This window comes from Bison bison, unplaced genomic scaffold (genome assembly GCF_000754665.1).
Source record: "Bison bison bison isolate TAMUID 2011002044 unplaced genomic scaffold, Bison_UMD1.0 scf7180017864136, whole genome shotgun sequence".
Taxonomy (NCBI): domain Eukaryota; kingdom Metazoa; phylum Chordata; class Mammalia; order Artiodactyla; family Bovidae; genus Bison; species Bison bison.
Genome location: NW_011494708.1, coordinates 9,642,394 through 9,658,327, shown reverse-complemented (window position 1 = coordinate 9,658,327; position 15,934 = coordinate 9,642,394). Strand labels below are relative to the sequence as shown.

Sequence of the window (15,934 nt, the reverse complement as noted above, 5' to 3'; positions counted from 1 at the left end):
TGTGGCCCTCATGGTGGATGTCAACTGTCCAGGATCCGAGAAGACTTGGCTAGCACCTGAGAGTCTGTTTAAGTTTGGTGGAGGATGCTGTCTCTGGGCCTGAGATTGCTCCCGCCTTCTGGCTCTGGCTGTTGCCCACCTGCCTCTCTGCCTCTGGAGCAGGGAGAGGCCAATCCTTAGGCAGATAGCTCTCCTCTGGTATTTGCTCAGTCTTTTGTTCTGTGAGAGGACCAGGTTGTGCCTTAGAGCTTTTCTTGGGTAAGTTTTCTCTCTCTCTCTTTGTTTTTGACTTCTCTCTCTGGCTATCGACAGTTTGGGTTGCTATCTCACCTTAGCTCCCTCAGATTGTTCTCAGGGCATTCAGGCCTGATCCTTACCCTAAGCACACAGCCCACGGCTCCCTGTTCAGTCCCTAATTCCTGAACCTGAGTGTCTGGGCTACTTCTCCACTGGGAGTTATGGTTAGGCATGTAATTTTGTGTGTGTGTGTGTGTGTGTGTGTGTGTGTGTTTCTTCCTCCCAGTTATATTGCCCTCTGAGATTCCAAAACTCCCCCACAGACCTGCAGCTGAGTGGGTTTCCTGGTGTTCCATCTCTAACCCTTTTGTCTCTCTTTTTATCTTTTATATTTTGTTCTATCTCCTTTTGAAGAGAAAGGGCTGACTTTCTGGGTGCCTGGCATCCTCCACCAGCGTTCAGAAGTTGTTTTGTGGAATTTGTTCAGAGTTCAAATGATTTTTTGATGAATTTGTTGGGGAGAAATTGATCTCCCCATCCTATTCTAAACCATCTTAGGACTGTCCCTCTGTCTTTACTAAAACCAGCTTGACCATCTGGAAGTTTATGGTTCACATACTGTTGAAGCCTGGCTTGGAGAATTTTGAGCATTACTTTACTAGTGTGTGAGGTAAGTGCAATTGTACAGTAGTTTCAGCATTTTTTGTAATTTCCCTTCTTTGGGATTGGGATGAAAACTCACCTTTGCCAGTCCTGTGGACACTGCTGAGTTTTCCAAATTTGCTGGCATATTTAATGCAGAACTTTCACAGCATCATCTTTCAGGATTTGAAATAGCTCAACTGGACTTCCATCACCTAAACTAGCTTTTTTCATAGTGATGCATCCTAAGGCCCACTTGACTTCACATCCCAGGCTGTCTGGCTCTAGGTGAGTGATCACACCATTGTGATTATTTTTATATAATCCTTAAAAAGCAATGTAGGAAAAAAAAATTGTCCTTTCCTCCTCCTTGAGAATTCCAGACTCCTATTTCTTTCTTGAGTGCCCCAGACAGCTTCCTCCTCTTCAGGGAACCCAGACTTCATATTAACCTGCCTAGGTTTTGACTCTCTTAGAACTATGCTTGAATAATCTAATTTCCTCACACTACAGTCTTTTTTAACTCTACCATTAGTGACTCTTAAAGCTACCATTAGAATAAATCCAGTTTCAGAGAGAAACTACTCTTTGCCTTTCATATGACCTTGGTCTGAGCCACCATCTGTTCTCACCCAAACTCTTGCAATTATTTTCAATGCTGTGAAACTGAATTCTGTTTGGTACCTTCAACTTACTCCAACCCTACCCTGTACCAGTTGTATGTTGAAGTTTTAACCCTCAATGATACCTAGTGGTGAGCTCTTTGGGAGATAATTTGTATTAGATCATGAGAGTGGAATCCTCAAGAGGAGATTAGTACCTGCACAGGAGGACACACCAGAGAGCCTATTCTCTCTTCTTCTCTCAGCCAGATGAAGACACATCCAGAAAGGGCTGTATGTAAGCCAGAGAGAGAGAGCTCTAACCAGAACCCAATCATACTGATACCTGATCTTGCATTTCCTAGCCCCTAGAACTTTGAGAAAGAAATCTCTTGTTGTTTAAGCCACTCAGTCTATGCTATTTTGTAATGGAAGCCCAAGGTGACTAAAACACTCTAACTGGCTTCTCTTTTTTTCCACTTTTGATTTTCTACTACCATTTCTTTGCTTAGCATCCAGGGAAATAATTTAAGTGCCTACATTATGTCTTGAAGAAAGTGGGTAAAACCACTAGACCATTCAGGTATGGCCTAAATCAAATCCCTTATGACTATACAGTGGAAGTGAGAAATAGATTTAAGGGATTGGATCTGATATACACAGTGCCTGATGAACTATGGATGGAGGTTTGTGACATTGTACAGGAAACAGGAATCAAGACCATCCCCAAGAAAAAGAATTACAAAAAAGCAAAATGGCTGTCTGAGGAGAACTTACAAATAGCTGTGAAAAAAAGACAAGTGAAAAGCAAAGGAGAAAAAGAAAGATATACCCATTTGAATGCAGAGGTCCAAAGAAGAGCAAGGAGAGATTAGAAAGCCTTCCTCAGCAATCAGTGCAAAGAAATAGAGGAAAACAATAGAATGGGAAAGACTAAAGATCTCTTCAAGAAAATTAGAGATACCAAGGGAACATTTCATGCAAAGATGGGCTCAATAAAGGACAGAAATGGTATGGACCTAACAGAAGCAGAAGATATTAAGACGAGGTGGCAAGAAAACACAGAAGAACTGTACAAAAAAAGATCTTCAGAACCCAGATAATCACAATGGTGTGATCACTGACCTAGAGCCAGACATTCTGGAATGTGAAGTCAAGTAGGCCTCAGGAAGCATCACTACAAACAAAGCTAGTGGAGGTGATGGAATTTCAGTTGAGCTATTTCAAATCGTGAAAGATGATGCTGTGAAAGTGCTGCACTCAATATGTGAACAAATTTGGAAAACTCAGCAGTGGCCACAGGACTGAAAAGGTCAGTTTTCATTCCAACCCCAAAGAAAGGCAATGTGAAAGAATGCTCAAATTACTGCACAATTGCACTCATCTCACACGCTAGTAAAGCAATGCTCAAAATTCTCCAAGCCAGGCTTCAGCAATATGTAAACCGTGAACTTCCAGATGTTTAAGCTGGTTTTAGAAAAGGCAGAGGAACCAGAGATCAAACTACCAATATCCACTAGATCATCAAAAAAGCAAGAGAGTTCCAGAAAAACATCTATTTCTGCTTTATTGATTATGCCAAAGCCTTTGACTCTGTGGATCACAATAAACTGTGGAAAATTCTGAAAGAGATGGGAACACCATGCCACCTGACCTGCCTCTTAAGAAATCTATATGCAGGTCAGGAAGCAACAGTTAGAAATGGACATGGAACAACAGACTGGTTCCAAATAGGAAAAGGAGTATGTCAAGGTTGTACATTGTCACCCTCCTTATTTAACTTATATGCAGAGTACATCATGAGAAACACTGGACTAGAGGAAGCACAAGCTGGAATTAAGATTGCTGGCAGAAACATCAATAACCTCAGATATGCAGATGACACCACCCTATGGCAGAAAGTGAAGAAGAACCAAAGAGCCTCATCATGAAAGTGAAAGAGGAGAATGGAAGTTGGCTTAAAGCCTAACATTCAGAAAACTAAGATCATGGCATCCGGTCCCATCACTTCATGGGAAATAGATGGAGAAACAGCAGAAACAGTGGCTGACTCTATTTTTTGGGGCTTCAGAATCACTGCAGATAGTGATTGCAGCCATGAAATTAAAAGACACTTACTCTTTGGAAGGAAAGTTATGACAAACCTAGACAGCATATTAAAAAGCAGAGACATTACTTTGCCAACAAAGACCCATCTAGTCAAGGCTATGGTTTTTCCATTAGTCATGTATGGATGTGAGAGTTCAACTATAAAGAAAGCTGAGTGCTAAAGAATTGATGCTTCTTAATTGTTGTGTTGGAGAAGACTCCTGAGAGTCTCTTGGACTGCAAGGAGTTCCAACCACTCCATCCTAAAGGAGATCAGTCCTAGGTGTTCATTGGAAGGACTGATGTTGAAGCTGAACTCCAAGACTTTGGCCACCTGATGTGAAGAGCTGACTCATTTGTAAAGACCGAGGTGCTGGGAAAGATTGAGGGCAGGAGAAGAAGGGGACGAAAGAGGATGATATGGTTGGATGGCATCACTGACTGGATGGATATGGGTTTGGGTAGACTCCGGCAATTGGTGATGTACATGGAGGCCTGGAGTTCTGTGGTTGCTGCTGGGGTCACAAAGAGTCAGACAAGACTGAGGGACTGAACTGAAGTGAATACAACATTTCCAATGACTTTCTTACCCTTAGAATAAAATTCAGACTTGTTATCCTGATTTTTTTCATACTTGCCTGTATGATCTCATGTGACACTATATTTTTCTCCCATTTTTTGACTATGTCTCAGCCACAGTGGTCCTCTTATCACTTCTTTAACATGGATCTATAAAAATGTTAGTGAGTTCAGATAAAAAAATATTCCTCCTCTGATCTTTGCTGCATTGGCTCCTCCTTAAGAGCCGATCAATTTGTTAGCCATTGTTTCACTCTAAATCGTATGACATTATTATAATTATTTTCTTTTTGTATATGATATATATTTTTATCTATTCAGCTTATATATTTTCCATCACTGTAATAAATTCAATTCTGTCTTGTTCAACACTCTTTTTTTTTAATGCTTACTATGTTAAGAAATATTCAGTAAGATGAAGTTTTGTGTAGAAATTAAATATAACGTATACCCACTGTTGCAACATTGTTTGATAATTTTTCTTTAGACTATAAAACTGGCATTTTCTAACAAGATTTGAAATTAAAATGTTCTTGAACTACTACTAATTCTACTTCAGTTATGGTTTCAAACTTAATATACATAATTTGTGTGTGTGTGTGTGTGTGTGTGTGTGAAGCTGACTCTGCTTTTATTTCATGAGAGTTTCTCCATGACCAATAAGAGTTCAGGTTTGGAGGATACAGTTCTGCTCATTCCCCAGGCGTTCGTGTCCTCTCCAAGGCCACCCAATGAGAAACCAAGAGGACTAAGGACATGAGCCACACTCTTTCAAGTCCACGTTCTCGTTCTCCAATAACTTCTGCCCTCTGGAGAGCTGCAGCTCAAATGTAGCCATCAGCTCTGCAAGGCCTCCACAATGAGCTCCAGTACCTTGAGTTCCCTATCAGTGGCGACTTTGGAGACCCTCTGGTGTAGGCAGCTGTCTCGGGAGGTGTATTTGGCATCTCTGTCTAGCTCTTCTGTCTGCCTGGCCTTGGTCCATACCACGCTCAGCCCCTGCGTGACCTCAGACCTGAGCTCTGTTCTGGCTTGATCTTCTCTGCTGTGAGGTTGAAAAAGACTTGGCAAGGGGAAACGGGAGGCTACAGGCAAGCCTGAGAAGATCCAAAGCTGTGGGTCAGGTATCCCCCCCGGAGTTCCACGCTCAGCTGCTACTCCTGGTGCCTCTCCATGCTAAGGGGCTGGAGCAGGGTGACCTCTCTCAGCACACAGAATTCTTTGGGGACACTCTTGGTTGGAAATTGGAAGCATCTTCTCCTGGAAGCCCCTGGAAACTCAAAAACATATGTGTCCCTTCCAGGCAGTTAATGCACTCCTGAAACATCTTGTTCTGTACCTGAATCTTATGATACTTCTCCTCAGGATACAGAAAGATATTGTTCAGGTACTCAGCGATGGTGTCCACACCCTGCTTTACCCTGTTGAGTGTGTGGGTCATCATGATGGAGGCAATTATCGGTCCACGAAAAAGTGAAGAGAAAACGATTGGTTGGTTGTGTGCATCCCTCTGGACCTTCCTCACAGTGACCCAGATGAAGGAGCAAGTGAAGTATTCTCCAGGCACAGCTATAGGTGGAGCCTTCTTTGGGCTCAAGCAAATAGATGAGGAAACAATGGAAACAGTGACAGACTTTACTTTTTTTGGACTCCAAAATCACTATGGACAGTGAAATAAATTACTATGCAGCTGTGAAATTAAAAGACACTTGGTTCTTGGAAGAAAAGCAATGACTATATAATGTATATATTATATATACCTATATAATATAATAATACCTATTATATATATAATTCCACTTTTTAATACATTATATAAACCTATATAATGTATTAAAAAGTGGAGACATTATTTTGCAAACAAAGGTCTGTATAGTCAAAGCTATGGTTTTTCCAGTAGTCATGTAGGGATGTGAGAGCTGAACAGTAAAAAAGGCTGAGCCTGAGGATTGATGCCTTCTGATTGTGGTGCTGGAGAAGACTCTTGAGAGTCTTTTGGCTGGAAGGAGATCAAACCAGTCAATCCTAAAGGACATCAGTCCTGAATATTGGTTAGAAGGACTAATACTGAAGCTGAAGCTCCAATACTTTGGCCACATGATACAAAGATCCAAATCATTGGAAAAGACCCTGACTCTGGGAAATATTCAAGGCAGGAGGAGAAGGGGACTATAGAGGATGAGATAGTTGAATGGTATCACCAAATCAATGGACATGAGTTTGAGCAAGCTCCAGGAGATAGTGAGGAATAGGGAAGCCTCGTGTGCTGCAGTCTATGGTGTCACAAAGAGCTAGACACTTGTTAAGAGAATGACTCAACACCAACATCAACCTCCTTGATTGTTGGGGCCTCAGGTGAACACAGAGCTGCTTAGCTCTAAGTTCCTTTCTCACCCAGCCCTGAACGGAATTCTGCGTTGTGGGGCCTGGGGCCCTGAGGTGCTTATGCTCAAGTTGACAAGGGAAGCTGCTGCCATCTGTACCTCATCCATTGGTCCCTAGCTGGAGACTGTAAAAGAAATGTATACTAAGAACATATCATTATAGCATCATTAGTAATTGTGAAAAATTGGAAAATAAGTAAAAATTCAGCTACAAAGAATGATTAGCTGTATATGTGTCACACTGTATAGAAGATATACAAGGTATGACACTGCCAGTCATAAGGCATACCATTATATTTGTAACACCAAGGGTGAAGAAGATCTGGCTAGTTACAATTATAAAAGACAATAAATTATAGATCATACATAAATTTCAGAGATATAAAACATGAAAAATATATGAAAATTTTTATAAAAATCTATATTAGTTAAGTATAGTTTACCCGGGGGTATTTTAAAATATTGAATTGTTTTATGTGTATGCAGTAGTTTGAAAATAGTTGGGCATGTGCATGCATGTGTGTGTGTGTGTGTATGTATGTGTGTGTACATACACCTATAACAGGTCATGTGCTGGCAAAAGTTTGAGAAGTTTTCCCCTGAAATGACCACTCCAAAGCCTTGTTTATAGTGTTTGTCAATTTTGTAGTATATATACTCTGCTATGCCTTATTACAAGCCACCAACATCATGTAACTTATGCAGATATGGGAAAAGATGCACACAGTTGACTTTTATAAGCCATTATGAGCCAGCTGCAGCATACAACTACAAATAACTATACAGTTCACAGCTATTCAAATTTTCTATGAATGAATCTATCTTTGTACCTCTCTCAGTTCAATTCAGTCAGTACAGTCTCTCAGTCATGTCCAACTATTTGTGACCCCATGAACCGCAGGACACCAGGCCTCCGTGTCCATCATCAACTCCTGGAGTCCACCCAAACCCATGTCCATTGAGCCAGTGATGCCATCCAACCATCTCATCCTCTGTCGTCCCCTTCTCCTCCTACATTCAATCTTTCCCAGTGTCAGGGTCTTTTCCAATGAGTCAGCTCTTTGCGTAAGGTGGCCAAAGTCTTGGAGTTTCAGCTTCAACATCAGTCCTTCCAATGAACACTCAGGACTGATCTCCTTTAGGAAGGACTGGTTGGATCTCCTTGCAGTCCAAGGGACTCTCAAGAGTCTTCCCCAACACCTCAGTTCAAAAACATCAATTCTTCAGTGTTCAGCTTTCTTTATAGTAGAACTCTCACATCTATACATGACTACTGGAAAAACCATAGCCTTGACTAGATGGACCTTTGTTGGCAAAGTAATGTCTCTGCTTTTTAATACTCTGTCTAGGTTGGTCATAACTTTCCTTCCAAGGAGTAAGCGTCTTTCAATTTCATAGCTGCAAGCACCATCTGCAGTGATTTTGGAGCCCCCCAAAATAAAGTCTGACACTGTTTCCACTGTTTCCCCATCTATTTCCCATGAAGTGATGGGACCGGATGCCATGATCTTCGTTTTCTGAATGTTGAGCTTTAAACCAACTTTTTCACTCTCCTCTTTCACTTTCATCAAGAGGCTCTTTAGTTCTTCTTCACTTTCTGCCATAGGGTGAGGTCATCTGCATATCTGAGGTTATTGATATTTCTCCTGGCAATCTTGATTCCAGCTTGTTTCTTCCAGCCCAGAGTTTCTCATGATGTACTCTGCATATAAGTTAAATAAGTAGGGTGACACTATACAGTCTTGATGTTCTCCTTTTCCTATTTGGAACTAGTCTGTTGTTCCATGTCCAGTTCTAACTGTTGCTTCCTGACCTGCATACAGATTTCTCAAGAGGCAGGTGAATTTTCCACAGTTTATTGTGATCCACATCTCTTTACATGCATATGTATGTATGTGTGAATATATATATATATATGCACATGTTACATATATATGCACATGTATATTTTTTAGAAAAAATGTCTGTATATATGTTGTGGGAGTTGGTATAAATTTGGAGTTCTATGTGTCATAGGCACAACACACAGAGTGTCTCCTTTTCATCCATAATATATATTGACTATGGTTGCTCAAGGCAGCCTAGAAATTAGTGATTAGTTGGTTACTCTCAATTATGGTCATGAACTTCTCCTCCCACCAAAATAGTTGGGTGTTTAACAGGATTCTATTGTACTATTCCCAAATCTGTTTAGACTGGTTGCACATTTTCTTATAATTACTTTATTTACTTAACAGTTAGACATGCTTATAAAATGTGAATGAAAAGCAACACTTTTTTGTTTCTGTGAAAATGAAATTAAATATATTTTTTTATTATTTTTTTTGAAATTAAATATTTTTATATAACCTAATGATGTTAAATTAAAAAAATATTGCTGCCACTTTGAAAGGAAGCAAGAAATAAATTAAATTTGGGGATATATATGCATATGTAAAAGTCTAACAAGAATCTGCATTCAAAAATTTTTTAAGGATTCTTAAGTACTTACTTCCCTTACATCAAAATTGGAAGTCAAAGAAGATATGCTTTATTTCAGAAAGCAATGGTGTTAAGAACATAGTAATAATCTATGAAAAAACTTCATATGTGGTGGCTTTGTAAGGTGTCAGTGGAGTGCCAGGCTGTACTCAGCTTCCCAGAGTTCCCTTTCCTTTACCTTTCTGGTTAAGGTAGGTCCCATGAGACATCTGGGCATTAAGTTTAAGAATAGAAGTAAAGCAGGGGCCGTATTGATTTTTTATGCTCAGAAGTTCAAGTCAGGGTCATTAGGTACTTCTGTAGCTGACTCAGAGTGTCAGTCATTTGATGACTTACCTTGTTGGTATGGGGTTGCAGCTGATCTTATAGCTGCTCCAACTGCTCTTTGATCCTCCTTCAGACTCTGATTCCTAGGACAAGTGAGGGGTTAGTGCCAAGACGAAGGATGCCAGCTTCTCCTAAAGGACACCCACATCATCAAGGTTAAAGTTAGTGAGAACTGACATGGCCTCCAACCATTCAGTGAGTTCCTGCATATGCTTGTAGGGTTCATCTTGTTCACACTTATCTTCCCTTTCCAACAGCTTGCCTTGAAGAAGGCAAACCCCAGGTTTAGGCAGGAAGACAACTGGTATGCTGTGTTTCCAAATACGAATATAACTTAAACTCAATTTATTTACGGTTGATTCCCACTTTAACTATTTTTTTATCTGTATAACTGAAATCCACTCAACATTATGGTACCAGATAACAGAGCTTCTTAGATATACTTTAATACTCAATAATGGTCATTGTCAAGTTGAAAAAAAAAAAAGCTTTACTATTATAAAGCTGAAGACTGTACAAATTTTATTTTAAAAAAATGCTTTTATAACACCAATTTGGCAGTCCTAAAATACTGTGTCCAACTCTTTGCAAATCCATGGACTGTAGCCTGCCAGGATCCTCTGATCATGAGATTTTCCAGGCAAGAATCCTGGAGAGGGTTGCCATGTCCTTCTCCAAGGGATCTTCCCCTCCCAGGGATCAAACCTAGGTCTCCCACATTGCAAGCCAGTTCTCTACTGTCTGAGCCACCAGGAAAGTCCAAAAAAAAAAATTGTATCCTAAAATCTAACACATTTCCACTATCTAGGCTAAAAGGATAATACAGCATGCAAAGATGTATAATGTAGGATGCTTATTACATTACCCTCAGTTAAAAAAATATTCAAACATCTATATTTCTTATAAAATAGAATAGTTAAGTAAATCAGGATAAACCTGTGTGGTGAAATATTTAGAAATTATAGAAGAAGTATCTAAGTTATAGGAAAATATCAGTGATATAATTTAATTAAATCATTAATTTAATATTTTGATTGTCAGAACTATGATCCATATTTAAAGAAGGATGTCAAATTGCATTTATAATAGCAATTTGTATATATATATATATGTAGGTTTGTGAATGAATGAAAGACTTAAAGAAGATATTTCATAATATCAAGATAATTTTATCTGTGAATGAGATAATAGATGATATCATTTTATTTAAGTACTTCATTTTGCAATTTTTAATTTTCCAATTCTATATCTCTATTTCTTTTATAATGATAAAATAGGTTAATCTATATTTCAAAATAAATATACCAGAATAAGAAAAGATACATGGAAACATGTTTTGTTTTTATTTTATAACAAATGACTATCATGTTTCACCCAAATTTTTATTATTATTTCTTAGATGCATAGAGTATATGAAACATGAATATTTTCACATCATTATTTTTTATACAAATGTAGAATCATTGTCCTAGGAATATAGTTCTCCCCTGTAAATTCACAGTAAAGACTAATATATTCAATGTATTAATCTACATCTTTTTTAAACTCTGGGACTGGCCATCCCTCCATAGAATTTTGGCACATCTCTCTAATCTCTAATCATCCCTGCCTTAACTCACCCAAATCTATGCCTTGTGTAACACTTCATCAATGCATTGTGCTTCCTTTCTTCATAATCTTGCACTATACTGCCTAGACCATGCCTAGAAAACTCTAAACACTTGAAACTCCAAATTGAATTTTCCAATTATACTCTTTTTCTTATGCTCTGAATCCAAATAGATCAGATATTAGATCATACTATTTTCTCATAGTCTAATGAACCCTATCGGTTTTATGCATTTTTTTTTTTAAACAGCAGGTCCTGTGATTCACCACTTCCATATTTGTTGGCATTATCTTGCCCTCTGTTCTTCTTTAGTCTTCTACTCAGACTATAGGTCAAGTAAACCATCTTTTTGCTCTAAATCATTTATCCTTATACCTCTATTTTACCTATCCTGCAGTACAACTATATCAGCCCTAATTTATTTCTTGCCATCAGCCTTTCCTGAGAATTCTCTCTCACTCTAGTTTGATCATTCACAAATTCCTTTCAAATTTCTTTCACTCAATGTCAAATTCATTGTTTAAGCAGAAAGGTTTTGCATCCTATTATCTCAAGAAAATATAATCAACAAAGCATATTCTCAAACTACCTCAAATTTAATAATAATCTACATTCCTTTTCATCTCAGGAAACAAATATCACATCTCTTAACCAAGACCAATCTGACCAACAATACTCTTGCTTCTCCTATAAGCTCGTATCTACACAAATGTGTTGCTAACTGTCCACCTCTCCTTCTATACCAATAATTTATCTATCCCTCCAAAACTTAAGCACTTAAAACAACACACTTTTATTGTCTTGATTTTTATGGGTTAGTGTGACTTGATGAGGTGCCTCTTGCTCAGAGTATCCTGTGAGGTTGTAGTGGAATGGCAATGGTTACCTTCAGGCTGAATTGAGTGAAGACTGGCCTCCAAGCTCTCTCTGCTTCTGAGTTGTTGGCTCTGTTCTCAGAGCTCTTTTTCCTTTCTCATAAAAAGATGCATTTGAAGCTGTGTATTTTTCCCAGTCTACTTTCTGAATATAGGCATGTTGGGGGTCCCAAATACCTCTTTTTCAGTTTAATTGAGTGATGTTTCTGTGTATAAATAAGATTTAAAGCACTGTGTGGATCTTTTATAAATCTTGGGTTTCACCCTAATAGACAAATCTCTTAGATAGAAGTCTATCTCTACTTTGATTCCTGTTGAGAAGCCCAAAGGGCAACCCCCTTAGACTTCATAAAGACCCTATTGTTTGATTGAGAGGATCTTTGTACCACATCCTTCATCTCTTTAAAGGGCCTTTTATGTGACTGAACAGTACTCTGAGGCACCACCTTTGATCTCTCTGAAATCCTAATAAAGTATTTTACAGTCACACCTCTAGCTTCACCTTAATACCAAATGTGCCTGGTAGTGCCCTGGATTTGATCTTTGCTGGAGTCTTTTTTTTTTTTTTTTTAATTTTAGCACTTTTCCCCAAAAAACATTGAGGTTGCACTTCTTTTTTTTGAGTAGTCTTCCCTCAACTTATTTCTTTCCTTTCACAGTTTACCCTAAATAATAAGAATAAACCAAATAGCACCTACCACGCTGGGCTTTGAAATCTCCTCATTTGTCTAGATCATTAGGCACATGCTCTGCTTTCTGCATGAGTGCAAATGAGTGTTTATTAGATTTCTCCCACTGTATAGCAATAATTGCCTTTTCTTCGGTTTTCAGAAATATTTTCTTTACTCATTCACAGGCTCATCAATGTCCTAAATTCTATGAACATTGTGTTTTATTCCTTTTGAGTCTGCAAAAGCATTCCCTCAATATCCACTTCCTGGTTCCCGTGCCACTTCTACATAGAGGTTCAGAAAGTATCCTAATTCTAATACCAGAATCTAGGTTACTTATATAATTTACTCTTTTAAACAAACAAACATTTGATACTTTATCTCTCTTACTCTTTTAAACAAGCAAACATTTGATGATTGTGTTTCTGTTGGTCAGGAATCTGGGTGAAGGTTAGCTCAGTAGTTGTCTCTGATATCTTAAGAGTCTGTAGTTAAGCCATTGGCTGGGGTTGCAAGTACCTCAAGAGCTCTCTCTCCTAGATTCTGCTTCCAAGTGCAATCATTTCACCAGCTGCTTATAAAACGGCATGTGTATGGCCATGAAGTGAAAAGCAAGAGAGCAGGGGAGAGTCCTTAAAACAGAAGCCACAGTCTGTTTGTAATATGATCTCATAATTGACATCCTATTCTTTCAGCCATATTCTATTCATTAAAAGCCAGTCAGTAAAGCCAGCTTACATTCAGGTGGAGGGCTTTAAAGAAAGGTGGGAATCTCTGGGAGCTCTTTCACAGATTGCCCACTACACCCTAACCACGATCTTATTTCTCTCCTTAAAGACACAAAAGAAGTTTCTACTCACCTGCCAGTCACTCAGTCTGTCAGGATATGTCTTCTGACTTTGTTATTTTGCTGGAAGTATAAACCAATAACTCTCTGGTTGCCAAATCCAGTGTTCCTTTTTAAGACTATCTCTCAGTGAAAAGATTAATCTTATTAAGATTCTCTCCCTTCCCCTTGCAACAAATGATATGATTATTCTAGTCTCAGTTTCCTTCTAGACTCTTGCTTCTTAGCTTCCTTCATTGTCCCTTCCTCTAACTTATCTTCAAATGGTGATCTTTGCCAAATCTATTTCTTTTTGCTGTGCATTTTCTTCAGGAAAATTTGATTTTTGTTCCATGTCTATCTCTTCCGATGTTTCTCAAATTTGTATTTCTATCATATGCTGTCTACTGGTATGCATGTTTTTATTTCTGATTTCTACACCTACCTTGTGACTAATCTACTCTGTATTATATAAGCAGCTCAGATTTAACCATGCTCTATATCATATAGTCAAAGCTATGGTTTTTCCAGTGGTCATGTATGGATGTGAGAGTTGGACTATAAAGAAAGCAGAGCACCAAAGAATTGATGCTTTTGAACTGAGATGTTGGAGAAGACTCTTGAGAGTCCTTTGGACTGCAAGGAGATCCAACCAGTCCATCCTAAAGAAGATCAGCCCTGGGTGTTCATTGGAAGGACTGATGTTGAAGCTGAAACTCCAGTACTTTGGCCACCTGATGTGAAGAGCTGACTCATTGGAAAAGACCCTGATGCTGGGAAACATTGAGGGCAGGAGGAGAAGGGAACTACAGAGGATGAGATGGTTGGATGGCATCACTGACTTGATGGACATGGGTTTGGGTAGACTCTGGCAATTAGTGATGGACAGGGAGTCCTGGCGTGCTGGACATGAGTTTGAGCAAACTTCAGGAGATAGTGAAGGAGAACCAAGCCTGGTGTGCTGCAGTCCATGGAATTGCAAAGAGTTGAATATGACTTGACAACTGAAAAACACAACATATCATATACGTGATTTTGGATTACCTAGGAAACATGTTAAATATAGATTTTGATTTAATAGATGCTGAGGAGTCCAAAATTAGGATTTCTAACAAATTCTAGGTTTTGGTTCTTAGAATTCTCTTTGAAAAGCAAAATTATAAATTATACTTATGTCTTATCCACAGTAAAAGCTTCTTCTTGTACTTCTTGTAATACTTGATCACTTAGTGAGAGCAACATTTGTCTTTATGTCCAACCTAATACTTGGGGGATTACACCAGAGTTTTCTTTTATTCTTATGCCTTCTCTGATTTGTCACAAAATCATGTATATTTAATTTCTATAATTTAGTTGAATCTGCCCTCTGATCTCCATTCACAGCTATTAATTCATTACTGCATATAGTAAAGCTTCATGTGGATTATTACAGAAAACTGCTGATCAATCCACTTGACTTTAAATATACCCTCCATCATGTTACAAGAATAATTTCCCTATATAATGTAAAGCTTGCATGCTAAGTCATTTAAATAGCTTATTTTGTGACTATTCAGTTCAGTTCAGTTGCTCAGTCATGTCTGACTCTTTGCAACCCCATGGACTACAGCACTGCCAAGCCTCCCTGTCCATCACCAACTCCCAGAGTTTACTCAAACTCATGTCCATTGAATTGGTAATGCTATCCAACCATCCCATCCTCTGTCATCCACTTTTCCTACTTCCTTCAATCTTTCCCAGCATCAGGGTTTTTTCCAATGAGTTGGCTCTTCGCATCAGGTGGCCAAAGTATTGGAGTTTCAGCTTCAACAGTAGTCCTTCCAATGAATATTCAGGACTGATCTCCTTTAGTATGGACTGTTTGGGTCTCCTTGTAGTCCAAGGGACTCTCAAGAGTCTTCTCCAACACCACAGTTGAAAAGCATCAATTCTTTGGTGCTCAGCTTTCTTTATAGTCCACTCTCACATCAATACATGACTACTGGAAAAACCATAGCCTTGACAAGATGGACTTTGGTGGCAAAGTAATGTCTTTGCTTTTTAATATGCTGTCTCCTTGGTCATAAATTTTCATCCAAGGAGTGAGCATCTTTTAATTTCATGACTGCAGTCACCATCACTGCAGTGATTTTGGAGCCCCGAAAATAAAGTCTGCCATTGCTCCACTGTATCCCCAACTATTTGCATTGAAGTGATGGAACCGGAGGCCATGATCTTAGTTTTTTGAATGTTGAGCTTTAAGTGAACTTTTTCACTCTCCTCTTTCACTTTCATTAAGAGGCTCTTTTGTTCTTCTTCACTTTCTTCCATAAGGCTCGTGTCCTCTGCATATCTGAGGTTATTGATATTTCTCCTGGCAATCTTGATTTCAGCTTGTGCTTCATCCAGCCCAGCGTTTCTCCTGATGTACTCTGCATAGAAGTTAAATAAGCAGGGTGACAATATACAGCCTTGACGTACTCCTTTTCCTATTTGGAACCAGTCTGTTGTTCCATGTCCAGTTCTAACTGTTGCTTCCTGACCTGCATATAAGTTTCTCAAGAGGCAGGTCAGGTGGTCTGGTATTCCCATCTCTTTCGGAATTTTCCACAGTTTATTGTGATCCACACAGTC

General features: G+C 38.9%; 1 pseudogene; it reads right to left on the bottom strand.

The window, feature by feature from the left end:
* Positions 1-4,985: 4,985 nt before the first annotated feature.
* On the bottom strand, positions 4,986-5,589 carry LOC104988591 (annotated as a pseudogene).
* Between the last annotated feature and the right edge of the window lie 10,345 nt (positions 5,590-15,934).